The following is an 11,659-nucleotide window of genomic DNA, read 5'->3' as shown; positions in this document are numbered from 1 at the left end:
TATGAATTCCTCCACTTCCTTGCAAGGTTCTACAATTGTATCTGTGTCCTAGTCAAAGTCTTCTATGTCTTCCTCATCACTTGAGTCATAGATTGGAGAAGATTCTTCAACCTCAGAGAATTCACTTGTGGATGCCAGTTCGTTTCTAAGAGAATTTGACTTGTGACTATCATCATCAAGGGAATTTGTGTCCTGGGTTATTCCGTTTGATTCTTCATAAACAACTTGCCTTGGAGATTGTACAATATCCTCCTTAGCATCAACTGTAGCATCCTTGATAGAGTTCTCCTCAGTTCTGGATTCCCATGGAGGTTCAGCATCTCCTAGATCTTCAACCAACTCTTCTTCTTGAACAATGACAGCTTCTTCTACTTGTTCTAGTATGAATTCATTCTCTGTCTTGTCCACTGGAGTTTCTGGTATCTCCTTCATGCTACGCTCTTTGTTAGACTATTCACATGGGGCTGTGGCTGATCCTTGTGTATTTGAGCGCCTAGAAACCCATTGAATTACTGCTTGCTTCAATTGTAGAATGATTGTTTGAAGTTTATTTACTGTTTCCTTTAGGCGATCCTCTGCTTCTCGGGTTGCCGGATTTGGACATGATACATAGGAAAGTGGCGGTGATTGGGAGTGATTGGATTGGTACTGGGGTAGGGAAGGATCATATGGTGGCGAATGGTGAAGAGAAGCTTGTGAGTGTGGTGGTTCGAGGTTATGTTGAAAGGATGGTTTATATGCACGGGGTGGGGCTTGTTGGTAGTTACAAGGTTGTCCACCATATCTTTCAGCTGGGTATGCACGGTAGAATGGTCTTTGTCCAGGATATCTCGGAGGGTGTTGCTGCCTAAAGGGTTGATTAGATCCTCTTGGCTCGATCCATCCTTGATTGGTCTGACCTTGATACATATTCCTGCTGTAACTTCTGTTTCCTTTAACAAAGTTAGAACCAAACTCAAAGCGAGAGGGGTGAGAGTTCATGGCAGCAAATAAAGATAAAAAGGAAAAACAAAAATAAATAAACAAGCAAAAGAAAAATATTTACAATAACCAATAATAAGCCACACGTTAGCAGTTCCCCGGCAACAGCGCCATTTTGACGTTAGGATTTTTGCCAGTAAAGAAGTTCATAAAAAATAGTCGCGTTGTAGATATAGTCTCTAAACCGATAGAAATCCCTTCGTACAAACGTTTTGGGCGTCACAAGTAACAAACCCCTTTAAAAATTGTTAACCGAGTATTCAAACCTCGGGTCGTCTTCTCAAGGAACTGCAAGGAAGTATGTTCTTATTATTGGCTATAAAGGTTGTAATCGGGGTTTAGAAGGTGAGAAGCAAGTGATTTAAATGACAAGTAAAGTAGATGGAAATTAAAATAAATAAATACTGTAAAGCAAACTTCTGGCAGGGTAAGAGAAATTGGAAGTCCAACTTAGTTATCTCTCTTAACAATAATGAAAGTTGAATCTAAATTCCACTTAGTTAACCTTTACTAAAGCAAAGGAAAGTCAAGGGACTAATTAGTTTGACCTTCGAATCCTATTTAATTCCTAAGAAAAAGTTGGGATTATTGAAGTTCAGTTCAATTAGCAAGATGGCGATTATCAGTTATGTTGAGTTTGATAATGTTGAGTTACTGATTTCTTAACCAAGACCAAAAAGGGAAAAAGTAAAATTGCTGGAATAAAAAAATATCCTTAGAAGGAAAGCAATGGTAACACAAATTAAAGAGAAAGCAATCAATAACTGAAATACCTCAAATAATCATTAATTCAAATCATAACATGGAATAATTCATAAGCCAAATTGGCAACATTTATAGATACGAATAAAAGCATTAAAGTAAAAGTAGCATGGAAACATAAATTAAAGTAAATACTAAACCTGGATCGAGAGTTACTCTTAAAAACTAAGAGAAGTCCTAAATCCTAATCCTAAGAGAGAGAGGAGAGAACCTCTCTCAAACTAAATCTAAATCATGGAAAGTGAAAATTGATGAGCTCCCTTTGAATGGATGCATTCCTCTACTTTATAACCTCTAATCTGTGTGTTCTGTACTTGGATCTGGGCCAAAAGGGCTTCAGAAATCGCTGGGGGCATATTTTGTGAATTCTGATACGTGGCCTCTGTCACGCGTCCGCGTGGGTCACGCGGTCGCGTCATCTGGAGCTTTTCCTTGCCACGCGGTCGCGTCAGTCACGCATCTGCGTCGTATGCGTTCTACTTAAGGCGCGCGGTCGCGTCAGTCATGCGGTCGCGTCGCTGCTTCTTCGCTTCTGGCACGCGATCGCGTCGTCCATGCGATCGCGTGGATACTAGTTTCTGCAAAACTCCGTTTCGCACTTTCCTTCCATTTTTGTACGTTTCCTTTTCCGTCCTTTAAGTCATTCTGCCTTAGAAAATCTGAAACTACTCAACACACTAATCACGGCATCGAATGGAAGTAAAAGTAATTAAAATAATTAATTTTAAAGCTTAGGAACATGTTTTTCACATACATCACATAATAAGGAAGGGAAAGTAAAACCATGCAATTAATATGAATAAGTGAGTGAAGAATTGAATAAATCACTCAAACTAAGCACAAAATAACTCATGAAATATGGGTTTATCAACCACCCCAATTCAACCCCCAATACCCTCAAGAACCACCACCTCACTATTCTTACCAAGATGAATCACCTCCCATGTATGATAACTTTCAACCACAAAATGAATTCCTCTTTCCACCACAACCCTCTATGGAAGAATACCCATATCCATCAATCCAAGAGCAATATGATCCTATTTATACTAGCCAAGTGGAACAAGAGCCAATGGATCGTCTCAAGGAAGCAATGGATCGACTTCAAGTAATAATCCGTCAAAAAGAGCAAGAGGAAGCCCAAAAGAGACACGAAACTATTGAGGCTAACCTTGCCAAAATTAAAGCCAACTTGGACACATGGGATTCATACCGTAGACAAAACATCTCCACGGATGAATACGGAGAACCAACCAAAGAGCGGAGCATGGAGTGTGTCGTGCAACAAGTGGAAAGGATGGAGAGTGTTAATGAAGAAGAAGTGGTTGAAGAGCTAGGCGAAGTTGAGCAAGAGGTGGATTCCAAGTTTAGGAACACTTCCACACCAAGTGACATTGTTGATGATTTTATGGAAGTTGTTGGAGCTTCTTCCATTGAGCTTGAAGGCGATGTTAAGGAGGGTGCACAACCTCCTACGCATATAATAAATGATGAAGAATTGGAAGAAGGTGAGTAAATAACAAATCTTCCTCTTGGAGATAAGCCCACACTAACACATGAGCCTTTGGTATTTGGGGAATCTTCTCCAATTGAAATTGAGGTAGATGTTGAGACAAGTCCCACATTACCTCCAAGTTGTGACGTGAAGAGTGGAGAAGAGCTAGAAGAATTTGGTGAAGCAATGGTTGAATGTGAAGAACTTTGTCAAGAAGAACATGATCAAGAGACAACCTCCACCAATGAAGAATGTGTAGAAGAAGTTGGTGGGCAAGGAATTGAAGTTGAAGAAGCTTGCAAGGAGGTGGAGGTAATCAAGAAAGAGCACAAGGGAGTAGACCTCGCATTGTCTAAGTGTGGGGAGGTTCCCCTTCCTAAGTCACCACCATCCAACACAACATTCAAGTGGGTAAAATTCTTATCCCTAAGCTTTGCTTTCTCACTTGAATATGGTTTGATTGAAAATGATGGTCAACTTAGATCTCTTTGTGGAGTTAAGAGTAAAAGAGAATTGTGTAGTGGTTGGAAATATCACCCTAAGTTCATGATGGTTGCATGCTCAAAGTTAAATAGCAATGGTTGGTGTAGAGCTAAATTTTATGGGTCCAGGAGAATGTTTAGATGCTTAATTGAGAATTCACAAGCCTTGTCACCCAAATTTAACTATGGTAGTTGGTGCACGAAATTGTGATCATCATTGGCGCCAACAACTTGGTATGCACAATTGTAATCTCAACTCTTTATCACAACTTTGCACAACTAACCAGCAAGTGCACTGGGTCGTCCAAGTAATAAACCTTACGTGAGTAAGGGTCGATCCCACGGAGACTGTCGGCCTGAAGCAAGCTATGGTCACCTTGTAAATCTCAGTCAGGCAGATTCAAATGGTTATGGTGAATTGATAATAAAAACATAAATAAAATATAAACTGGGATAGAGATACTTATGAAATTCATTGGTGAGAATTTCAGATAAGCGTATAGAGGTTCTTTCATTCCTCCTAAACCTTTGCTTTCCTGCTGTCTTCATCCAATCATTCCTACTCCTTTCCATGGCAAGCTTTATGTTGGGCATCACCATTGTCAATGGCTACATCCCGTCCTCTCTGTGAAAATGGTCCAATGCACTGTCACTGCATGGCTAATCATCTGTTAGTTCTCAATCATACTAGAATAGGATTTACTATCCTTTTGCGTCTGTCACTACGTCCAGCACTCGCGAGTTTGAAGCTCGTCACAGCCATCCCTTCCAAGATCCTACTCGGAATACCACAGACAAGGTTTAGACTTTTCGGATCTCGGGAATGGCCATCCATGGGTTCTAACTTATACCACGAAGACTCTAATATCTCAGACTCGGTCCTCTGTATTAGATATCTAAGAGATATTCATTCTAGCTTGTTTGCATGTAGAACGGAAGTGTTTGTCAGGCACGCGTTCATAAGTGAGAATGATGATGAGCGTCACATAATCATCACATTCATCATGTTCTTGAGTGTGAATGAACATCTTAGAATAGGAATAAGCTTGAATTAAATAGAAAAACAAAAGTACTTTGCATTAATTCATGAGGAACAGCAGGGCTCCACACCTTAATCTATGGTGTGTAGAAACTCTACCGTTGAAAATACATAAGTGATGAAGGTCCAAGCATGGCCGAATGGCCAGCCCCCATAAAGGTCTAAGATAGCATAAAACTGATCAAAGATCTGATTCGAAGATGTAAATACAATAGTAAAAAGTTCTATTTATACTAAACTAGTTACTAGGGTTTACAGAAATGAGTAAATGATGCAGAAATCCACTTCTGGGCCCACTTGGTGTGTGCTTGGGTTGAGCATTGAGCTTTACACGTGTAGAGGCTTCTCTTGGAGTTGAACGCCAGTTTGTAACCTGTTTCTGGCGTTTAACTCCACTTTGCAACATGTTTCTGGCGTTTAACTCCAGAATACAGCATGGAACTGGCATTGAACGCCAGTTTGCAGCGTCTAAACTCGAACAAAGTATGGACTATTATATATTTCTGGAAAGCCCCGGATGTGTACTTTCCAACACAATTGGGAGCGCGCCATTTGAAGTTCTGTAGCTCCAGAAAATCTACTTTGAGTGCAGGGAGGTCAGAATCTAACAGCATCTGCAGTCCTTCTTCAACCTCTAAATCTGATTTTTGCTCAAGTCCCTCAATTTCAGCCAGAAAATACCTGAAATCACAGAAAAACACACAAACTCATAGCAAAGTCCAGAAATGTGAATTTTAATTATAAACTAATAAAAATATACTAAAAACTAATTAAATTATACTGAAAATTATGTAAAAACAATGCCAAAAAGCATATAAATTATCCACTCATCACAACACCAAACTTAAATTATTGCTTGTCCCCAAGCAACTAAAAATCATATAGGATAAAAAAAGAGAATATACTATAAATTCCAAAATATCAATAAAACTTAGCCCCAATCAGATGAGCGGGACTTGTAGCTTTTTGCCTCTTGAATAGTTTTGGCATCTCACTTTATCCATTGAAGTTCAGAATGATTGGCATCTATAGGAACATAGAATTCAGATAGTGTTACTGATTCTCCTAGTTCAGTATGTTGATTCTTGAACACAGCTACTTTATGAGTCTTGGCCGTGGCCCTAAGCACTTTGTTTTCCAGTATTACCACCGGATACATAAATGCCACAGACACATAACTGGGTGAACCTTTTCAGATTGTGTCTCAGCTTTGCTAAAATCCCCAATTAGAGGTGTCCAGGGTTCTTAAGCACACTCTGTTTTTGCTTTGGACCTCGACTTTAACCGCTCAGTCTCAAGTTTTCACTTGACACCTTCACGCCACAAGCACATGGTTAGGGACAGCTTGGTTAAGCCGCTTAGGCCATGATTTTATTCCTTTAGGCCCTCCTATCCACTGATGCTCAAAGCCTTGGATCCTTTTTATTTACCCTTGCCTTTTGGTTTTAAGGGCTATTGGCTTTTTCTGCTTGCTTTTTCTTTTTCTTTTTCTCTTTTTTTTTTTCTGCAAGCTTTTGTATTCACTGCTTTTTCTTGCTTCAAGAATCATTTTTATGATTTTTCAGATTATCAAATAACATGTCTCCTTTTTCCTTATTCTTCAAGAGCCGACATATTTAACATTCATAAACATCAACTTCAAAAGACAGATGCACTGTTCAAGCATTCATTCAGAAAACAAAAAGTATTGTCACCACATCAAAATAATTAAACTAGTTTCAAGGATGAATTCGAAACCATGTACTTCTTGTTCTTTTGCAATTAAAACATTTTTCATTCAAGAGAGGTGATGGATTCATATTCATAACTTTAAGGCATAGACACTTAGACACTAATGATCATGTAGTAAAGGCACAAACATAAATAACACAAAAGGCTCAAAAACCGAAAAACAGAAAATAAATAGACAAGGAGATTAAGGAATGAGTCCACCTTAGTGAGGGTGGCGTCTTCCTCTCCTTGAATAACCAATGGTGCTCTTGAGCTCCTTTATGTCTCTTCCTTGTCTTTCTTGCTCCTCCCTCATAGCTCTTTGATCTTCTCTAATTTCATGGAGGATGATGGAGTGCTCTTGATGCTCCACCCTTAGTTGTCCCATGTTGGAACTTAATTCTCCTAGGGAAGTGTTGATTTGCTCCCAATAATTCTGTCGAGGAAAGTGCATCCCCTGAGGCATCTCAGGGATTTCATGGTGAGGAATTTCCTCATGCTCATGTTGAGGTCCATGATCTCTTATTTGCCCCATCCTTTTCTTAGTGATGGGCTTGTCCTCTTCAATGAGGATGTCTCCCTCTATGTCAATTTCAGCCGAATTGCAGAGGTGGCAAATGAGGTGAGGAAAGGCTAACCTTGCCAAAGTAGAGGACTTATCAGCCACCTTGTAGAGTTCTTGAGGTATAATCCCATGAACTTCCACTTCCTCCCCAATCATGATACTATGGATCATGATGGCTCGGTCTATAGTAATTTCAGACCGGTTGCTAGTAGGAATGATTGAGCGTTGAATGAACTCTAACCATCCCCTAGCCACTGGTTTGAGGTCAAGTCTTCTCAGTTGAACCGGCTTGCCTCTTGAGTCAATTTTCCATTGAGCTCCTTCCACACATATGTCCATGAGGACTTGGTCCCACCTTTGATCAAAGTTGACCCTTCTAGTGTAGGGGCGTGCGTTTTCTTCCATCATTGGCAAGTTGAACGCCAGCCTTACATTTTCTGGACTGAAATCTAAGTATTTCCCCCGAACCATGGTAAGCCAATGCTTTGGATTCGGGTTCACACTTTGATCATGGTTCCTAGTGATCCATGCGTTTGCATAGAACTCTTGAACCATTAGGGTCCCGACTTGTTGAATGGGGTTGGTGAGAACTTCCCAACCTCTTCTTTGGATCTCAAGTCGGATCTCTGGATACTCATTCTTTTTGAGCTTGAAAGGAACCTCAGGGATCATTTTCTTCTTGGCCACAACTTTATAGAAGTGGTCTTGATGGACCTTTGAGATGAATCTCTCCATCTCCCATGACTCAGAGGTGGAAGCAATTGCCTTCCCTTTCCTCTTTCTAGAGGTTTCTCTGGCCTTAGGTGCCATTAATGGATATGGAAAAACAAAAGGCAATGCTTTTACCACACCAAACTTAAAATATTTGCTCGTCCCCGAGCAAAAGAAGAAAGAAATAAGGAGAAGAAGAAGAGAAATAGAGGAGAGGGAGAGAAGGGTGTATTCGGCCAAGGGGGAGAAGAGAGGGTTGTGTTATGTGAAAAAGAAGAAGGAATAAGGGGTTTATATAGGAGTGGGGGAGGGTTAAGGGTTCGGCCATTAAGGTTGGGTTTGGGAGGGAAGATATTTTTTGAATTTGAAGGTAGGTGGGGTTTTTGGGGAAGAGAGGAAGGATGTGAGTGGTGAAGAGGTGATGGGGAAGAGTGATTGAGTTGGGTATTTGGGGAAGAGAGTTATGAAAAGGTGTGAAGAGGAGAGAAGAAGTGGTGGGGATCCTGTGGGGTCCACAGATCCAGTGGGGCCAAGGACTTAACATCCCTGCTCCAATTAGGCGTGTAAAATGCCCTTAGTGTGCAATCCTGGCATTTAACACCAGATTGCTTCCTGTTTCTGGCGTTAAACGCCCAAATGTAGCTTGTTTCTGGCGTTTAACGCCAAGTTGATGCTTGTTTCTGGCGTTTAAACTCCAGAATACTCCTCCTCCAGGGTGTGCTATTTTTAATGCTGTTTTTCATTCTGTTTTGATTTTTTAGTAGTTTTTGTGACTTTTACATTATCATCAACCTAATAAAATACAAAATAACAAAGAGAAAATAAAATAGATATGATTAAATAACATTGGGTTGCCTCCTAACAAGCGCTTCTTTAATGTTAGTAGCTTGACAGTGAGCTCTCATGGAGCCTCACAGATAATCAGAGCATTGTTGGAACCTCCCAACACCAAACTTAGAGTTTGAATGTCGGGATTCAACACCAAACTTAGAGTTTGGTTGTGGCCTCCCAACACCAAACTTAGAGTTTGACAGTGGGGGCTTTGGTTGACTCTGTAGTAAGAGAAGCTTTTCCTGCTTCCTCTCCATGGGTACAGCAGGAGATCCTTGAGTTTTAAACACAAGGTTGTCCTCATTCAGCTGAAGGATCAATTCTCCTATGTCCACATCAATCAAAGCTCTTGCTGTGGCTAGGAAGGGTCTTCCAAGGATGATGGATTCATCCTCATCCTTCCCAGTGTCTAGGATTATGAAATCAGCAGGGATGTAAAGGCCTTCAACCTTTACTAACACATCCTCTACTACTCCATAAGCCTGTTTTCTGGAGTTATCTGCCATCTCTAATGAGATTCTGGCAGCTTGCACCTCAAGGATCCCAAGTTTCTCCATTACAGAGAGTGGCATTAAGTTTACTCCTGACCCTAGGTCACACAGAGCCTTCTCAAAGGTCATGGTGCCTATGTTACAGGGAATTAAGAATTTACCAGGATCCTATTTCTTTTGAGGTAATTTCTGCCTATCCAATGCATTCAGTTCATTGGTGAGCAAGGGAGGTTCATCTTCCCAAGTCTCATTACCAAATAATTTGGCATTCAACTTCATGATTGCACCAAGGTACTTAGCAACTTGCTCTTCAGTAATGTCTTCATCCTCTTCAGAGAAAGAATACTCATTAGAGCTCATGAAGGGCAGAAGTAGGTTTAATGGAATCTCTATGGTCTCAAGATGAGCCTCAGATTCCTTTGGTTCCTCAAAGCAAAACTCCTTATTGATCACTGAATGTCCAGGAGGTCTTCCTCACTGGGATTCACGTCCTCTCCATCCCTTGTAGGTTCGGCCATGATGGTTAAATCAATGGCCTTGCACTCTCTTTTTGGGTTCTCTTCTATATTGCTTGGGATAGTACTAGGAGGGGTTTCAGTGACTCTTTTACTCAGCTGGCCCACTTGTGCCTCCAGATTTCTAATGGAGGACCTTGTTTCATTCATGAAACTTAAAGTGGCCTTAGATAGATCAGAGACTATATTTGCTAAGCTAGATGGATTCTGCTCAGAAGTCTCTGTCTGTTGCTGAGTGGATGATGGAAAAGGCTTGCTATTGCTAAACCTGTTTCTTCTATCATTATTAAAGCCTTATTGAGGCTTTTGTTGATCCTTCCATGAGAAATTTGGATGATTTCTCCATGAGGGATTATAGGTGTTTCCATAGGGTTCCCCTATGTAATTCACCTCTGCTATTGCAGGGTTCTCAGGATCATAAGCTTCTTCTTCAGAAGATGCCTCTTTAGTACTGTTGGATGATTCCTTCAATCCATTCAGACTCTGAGAGATCATATTGACTTGCTGAGTCAATATTTTATTCTGAGCCAATATGGCCTTCAGAGTATCAATTTCAAGAACTCCCTTCCTCTGAGGCGTCGCATTACTCACAGGATTCCTTTCAGAAGTGTACATGAACTGGTTATTTGCAACCATGTCAATGAGTTCTTGAGCTTCTGCAGGCGTTTTCTTTAGGTGAATGGATCCACTTGCAGAATGGTCCAGTGACATCTTTGATAGCTCAGACAGACCATCATAGAATATATCCAGGATGGTCCATTCTGAAAGCATGTCAGAAGGATACTTTTTGGTCAGTTCCTTGTATCTCTCCCAAGCTTCATAGAGGGATTCACCTTCCTTTTGTTTGAAGGTTTGAACATCCACTCTAAGCTTACTAAGCTTTTGAGGAGGAAAGAACTTGGCTAAGAAAGCCGTGACCAGCTTATCCCAAGAGTTCAGGCTATCTTTAGGTTGAGAGTCTAACCATACTCTAGCTCTGTCTCTTACAGCAAATAGGAAAAGCATAAGCCTGTAGACCTCGGAATCAACCCCATTGGTCTTAACAGTATCACAGATTTGCAAGAATTCAGTTAAGAACTGAAAAGGATCTTCTGATGGAAGTCCATGAAACTTGCAATTCTGTTGCATCAGAGAAACTAATTAAGGTTTAAGCTCAAAATTGTTTACCCTAATGGCAGGGATTGAGATGCTTCTTCCATGTAAATTGGAATTTGGTGCAGTAAAGTCACCAAGCATCTTCCTTGCATTGTTATTGTTTTCAGCCATGACTCCTTCTTTTTCGAAAATTTATGTCAGATTTTCTCCAGAGAGTTGTGCCTTGGTTTCCCTTAGCTTCCTCTTCAGAGTTCTTTCAGGTTCAGGATCAGTTTCAACAAGAATTTTCTTATCCTTGTTCCTGCTCATATGAAAAAGAACAAAACAGAAAAGAAAATATGGAATCCTCTATGTCACAGTATAGAGATTCCTTTATGTGAGTAGAAGAAGAAGAATCCAAACACAAGGGTGAGGAGTGGGTTCGAATTCTTAGATGAAGAGGAGTGTTAGTAAATAAATAAATAAATAATTAGAAGGAGATGAGGGAGAAGAATTTTCGAAAATCATTGAAAAGAAAAGAAAAATATTTTTGTTTTTAATTTAAATTTAAAGTTAAAATTTGAAAAAAATTTTAAAAAAGAAAATTGAAATTAAATTAAAATGTAATTCAATTAGTTAAAAAAAAAAAAAGATTTGAAAAAGAAATTTAAAAAGATTTTATTTTGAAAATTAAAGTTGATTACTTGACTAACAAGAAACTAAAAAGATATGATTCTAGAGTTTAAAGATTGAACCTTTCTTACTAGACAAGTAACAAACTAAAAATTTTTGAATCAATCACATTAATTGTTAGTAAAGATTTTGAAATTATGAAACAAAATAAGAAAAAAATTTTAGAAAATCAATTTGGAATTTTCGAAAATTATGAAAGAAAAATGAGAAAGATTTGATTTTTGAAAAAGATTTGAAAAAGATAGAATTTTTAAATTGAAAATTTGATTTGACTCATAAGAAACAACTAGATTTTAAAAATTTTTGAAAA

At 39.5% G+C, this 11,659-nt stretch overlaps 1 non-coding gene across 1 annotated transcript; it reads left to right on the top strand.

The window, feature by feature from the left end:
• Positions 1 to 10,347: 10,347 nt before the first annotated feature.
• Positions 10,348 to 10,455, top strand: LOC112788744 (small nucleolar RNA R71). Its single transcript, XR_003196094.1, has one exon. It is a non-coding gene; the product is annotated as a small nucleolar RNA R71 (small nucleolar RNA).
• The last annotated feature ends 1,204 nt before the right edge of the window (positions 10,456 to 11,659 follow it).

This window comes from Arachis hypogaea, chromosome 20, assembly GCF_003086295.3.
Source record: "Arachis hypogaea cultivar Tifrunner chromosome 20, arahy.Tifrunner.gnm2.J5K5, whole genome shotgun sequence".
Classification (NCBI taxonomy): Eukaryota; Viridiplantae; Streptophyta; class Magnoliopsida; order Fabales; family Fabaceae; genus Arachis; species Arachis hypogaea.
This window is presented reverse-complemented; position numbering and strand designations above follow the sequence as displayed.